Source organism: Humulus lupulus, chromosome 2 (genome assembly GCF_963169125.1).
Source record: "Humulus lupulus chromosome 2, drHumLupu1.1, whole genome shotgun sequence".
NCBI classification, from domain to species: Eukaryota; Viridiplantae; Streptophyta; class Magnoliopsida; order Rosales; family Cannabaceae; genus Humulus; species Humulus lupulus.
The window spans coordinates 85050907-85056060 of record NC_084794.1 but is presented as its reverse complement, the minus strand read 5'-3'; positions in this window follow the sequence as shown (position 1 = coordinate 85056060).

Genomic DNA, 5154 nt, shown 5'->3' with positions numbered 1-5154 from the left:
TTATAAAATAATATAACATTCCCCCACTAGATTAAATAGTTATCTATTGTAACACTTATTTAATCAATCATTATATTTTGAAATATAACATATCCCCCACTTGATTAAATAAGAACTCTCTCTTATAGGAGTCATTGCATTAGTGCATAAAGCAAAGTGTTTTTCAACTTGAACTTTACTATAGTGTAATTATCACAAAATTTGTCGAAAATTAGGTTGTACTAGGCATTGAACCATCTTTTCATGATAACAAATCGGTGATAACACACACACCTTTGCGATGTTCACTTGAGACCTCTATGTCTTGCTTTGCACCGTTAATGGCCATGTGCACTTTCCATTCATGGACGTTCTTGAGACTAATGTGTCTAGACTTCCCATTATAGATGAAATTGTATGGCACTCGAGAAATGGCTTTGGAGGGTATGATCAGGTGCTAGATGAAAAGGATTAAGCATTGTCATGCGAGGCCACATACCAAGTTATTCGGGGGCATCGGGCCAAGGTGACCTTCTTTCTTGCCTCCGAGTCTTCAACCTTCATATGTCAACACGTGAAGGCCTTTGTTTGTCATCCTTTTCGTGACTGCGATACTTGCATTATACTTGGAGGCAAATAAGGCATCAAAATATGTCTTTCAACACTATTGGTTGATGAATACCTTGCTATGCAAAATGGTCTCGCACAGCGAGACCGTCTCACCTGGTGAGGCTTGCCTCCTCTCCTTAGTGTGAGACTTTAAGAAGCCATTATTTTTTATTTATTTTTTGTATGAGGAGCTTTTGCACGTCCTCATGGTCAATAGCTTTATGTTGAAAGGGTTCCCTTTGGGACCCCTCTACTGTGTGTGATTCATGTCTGTTTGTGCACCTTGATTACTTGTAAGGATATGTTGACCCTTTAGGTTTTCGCTATCCTTTTATATATTTTTTCACGCGCTTTTTATTTCTTGCGAGAAGCGTCCTTCTCATCATTATGCATAGTACTATTTTTGCAAGGGTCTCTTTTAGGACCCTTTTTGGCTAGATGGCTTGGTGGCCGCTCTAGTCTTATTGGTGGATGCTCTTCCTGAGGCCTTTTTTCTTGTGGAGGTATCAGCCTTTATTAGGAGGCTCTTCCTATAGGACCTTTTGATGGGTCTCTTTTAGGTCCTATTTTGGCTAGACGACTTGGTGGCTGCTCTAGGCTTATTGGTGGATTCTCTTCCTGAGGCCTTTCCTCTCATGGAGGTATCAGCCTTTATCAGGAGGCTCTTCCTATAAGACCTTTTGACCCTCTTGATGTTCACAAGGGTAGCTAATCCTTGTGAACTTGAGAGATGCCTTGCAAGGTTTTCTTCCATATTTCCTCTTTTTTTTTATAAGGGTTTCTTTTAGGACCCTTTTTGGCTGTGTACTCTGCCCCCCAAGTGGTTGGCGAGATTTATCTCGTTGGGCACTTTGATCATTTTGCTCATGCACTTTGATAATTCCAATTGGTGATAGGTACACAAGAGTTAGATATGTGCTCATGTAAATGAGGAGGGTATCATGCCAATAAAAAAAACATATTCATTAGAAATAATTAGAGTACATAGGCAACATTGTTTTTACTTCATATCAGGGCATCTAGGTTACTCCTCTAATCTATAGCTGCTTTTGAGGGGAGGACTCACAACTATGTTGGGGGGTTAACTATGGTAACCCTTTTGATTTATCATACTAAAAGTGGAGCTTTACCTAATGCTCCCTCTCAGGCGCGTACGCACACCATCGATTTTGATCTCCTTAGTAACTTTGGGATTGAACTCACGCGGGTTTGCGTTCCCATGTACTACCATTGCCATTGGTTATGGCGGTTTCATGACTATGCGGAGGGACATGTTATATCATTCCCTTGCCTCTTTCTGTGCCCCTTTCATGCTTGTTACTCCCCCAGGAGTTGGGAATTTTATAGCCAAGTGGTATACCAAGGTTATCACCTTCAATTCTCTCAGGAAGGGTCTCCCTAATACCGCGTTGAAGGCTGAGGAACAGCTTACTACGACAAAGTTTGTCATTACAGTGGTCTGTCTGGGCAGTTCTCCCACGGTGAAGGCCAACTCGATTGTACCCAGGGGTTGTATCGAGTCTCCTATAAATCCATAGAGGGATGTATTGCAGGGCTTTAGGTGCCTAATGTTCAGTCCCATCTTTTCTAAAGCTAGGCGGTGCAGGATGTCTACAACGCTTCCATTGTCAACCAAGACCCGGTGCACCCTTATGTTAGCAAGTTGTACAGTCAACACCAAGGGATCGTTGTGTGGAAAATGCACACCCGTGTGTCTTCTTCGGTGAAGGTTATTGAGTCGGTCTCCCCCTTAAAATTCTTTGGGGGTGTTGTTCCAAACTTAAGACGCACATAGGTGGACCTCGCCTGGCCTCCCTTGCATACTTGTCTCGCCCCTTCCTCGATTCTCCTCCAAACCTTGGCCCTCCGATGATGGTCCTAACTTCTCCTTGCACCTCTGAGGCTACATCTCGTGCTCATGGTGAGGGTACTCCTTCCTCCAGTCTTTGGTTTTCTTTGTGGACGTACTTACCCAAGTGTCATTTGCGTATAAGCTCTTTGATTTCTATCTTCAAGTGAGTGCATTCTGTGGTGGTGTGGCCAATGTCTTTATGATACTGACAGTACTTTTTGGGGTCTCTCTTTGACCTATCTCTCTTCATTGATGGGGGTCTCCTGAAGGGAACTTGATTCTCGTTTGCTACAAAGATATGCTCCCTAGTATGTGTTAGTTCAGTGTAGAAGGTGTGGGACGTTTACCTAGGATCACCTTCGTGTTTGTGCTTCCTCTGGTGGTCATCCCTTGGACCTTCATACATGTAGAGTCCAAGAACTTTACTTAGCTAGTTAGATAGTCGTAGCAATAGTAAAAGTTGTAGTATTTTTATGACTGTGGATTTTGGTTTAGACCGGGATTTAGTTGGACACTCGTAGTAACACTGTAGATTTTCTAAGTTTAACCTATAGTTTAAGAATATTAATTTTAACCTAAGGTTTGATTAATATGACTGATATTGATGGTGATATTTATTATATTATAAGGTTTAGATAGACCCAATAAGAAAGTAACACTTGTCATGTGTATGTTTAATGATAATTAAGTATTTTTGAGGAATAAGTTTATTAAGATCAATATTTGAATATCCTAGGGTCTGTCAGCAACTTTGAAATCGTTAGAGGACTTAGTCAAGGTTGTTTACTCAATTCAAGTTAGGTTGAAAATGTGCAATTTTGTGTTTAAATATTCAGCGTATGCCGATATATCGTAGCTATAGGGGGCGATATATTGCAATACGGGGATACAAAAAACACGTAACTTCACACGACCAACTCGACGAGCCTCGGGCATATTAGCCCAAGTGATATATCGCCTACTAGGGGCGATATATCGGCTCCTTTGAATGATTTTTGAATGTTTTTTAAATCGAGCTTAATTTATTCTTTAACCTCTTGATAAGTCCAGCATCTTTCTAACCGAGTCTTCAGCCTCTGCTAAACGATAATTCAAATATTTTTCAATTAAAAAGCCATTATTTTATTCAAGTTAAATGAAGATCTTTTCATTCTTGAACTCTATAAATAGGACCTAGTACCCAGCCATTTATTCATTCATCAAGCTAAGTTCAGAGGCTGCAAGCTACTAGGTTATTTTTGAGTGCTTAAACACTTGGGTTGGAAATATAAGCTTTAACTTTATAAGCTTAATAAACACTCGGGAAGTAAGTTTCATAGTATTTTTCGGTTTGAGGTGTAGTTCGGTCATAGAAGCATTAAAGGTATTCCAAATTCTAGTTCATTTCTGTGTTATTCTTATAGTTTTCTACTCAAAATCCTAACGCTATTCTTTATTCTTGGTTAGGAAATCTAAGATCTTGAACGTAAGATTTTTGGTAAGTATATTCTCGATGGTATAGTTCATCCATTCTTTTCATCCCTTTTTCTTTAGTATACTAACCTTTCTTTGATGGATTTTAGGAGTGTTCCAAAGTCCCAATCCTATTCTCATATCCTGGTATTTTTGGTAAGGAAAATAGGATAGGATATTATATGTTATGCTATATGTTATCTTATGATTTATGTGTTATGTTATGTATGTTGTAGACTTGGGCATATGACTTGTATAACTAACAAGCCCCAATAAATTTATGGGCATATGACTTGCTTAGCTAGCAAGCCCCACAAATCTAATGGGCATATGACTTGTTTAGTTTACGAGCCCCAAGTAATAATGGCCATTATAGTATGTGTGACATATGTTTATGATATGTTTTAGTATATGTTGATATGAATTTTATGTATATGATTTATGTGTTAGATTTTCCTTGCTAGGCATTAGGCTCATTCCTTTATATTTTTATGTGCAGGAAAATAGCTATGGTGGCGGAAAGGTTCTTGGCAGCTTGGGGGTTGTGTATTGAAGCATAATGGAAATGGATGGATTGAGCGTTCGTTTCGAGGATGAAGTCGCTTCTTAGTCTTTTAAAAATTATGCTTTATATGTATTTTCCGCACTTTATTTTGTAATCCATTTATTTAAAATTATGTTATGTTTTTATTTTAAAAACCATGGGATCCCATATCCTACTCTAAATTTTATATAGTTTAACATTTGTTTTTACAAGTTTTAATGAAGTTATGATTATTTCACTTGTAAGTTTTATTAAAAATTAGTGTCTATGTATAGTAGTCATTAATGGTCCAAAGTCTAGAGTAGTTGGGTCATTACAATACACCCTTTTCTTTTTTTGCGTCATTCGAACCTTCAGGGGCTGAGGACTTGACAAGTGATGCCTTCAAGTTCTCATGGTCGTCTTCGACACAAATGTACTTTTGTGCTCGTTCGTAGAAATCGTCTAAATTAGTGACCTCCCTTTTGAGCATATTATCCCAAAGCTTACTGCCTGGGCGCACTCCAGCCGTGATTGCCATCTTGAGTTCTCCCCTGATCAGGCTTCCCACTTTAGCCGCCTCCATGTTGAACCTATGGATGTAGCTCTTCAAGCTTTCTCTTTCACCTTGCTTTATATTAGCGAGGCTAGTGCCCGACAGGGTATAATCGCGTACGGCATGATGTTGTTGGAGAAATTCGTCGAAAAATTGTTGCCATGACCTAATGGTCCCCAGCCT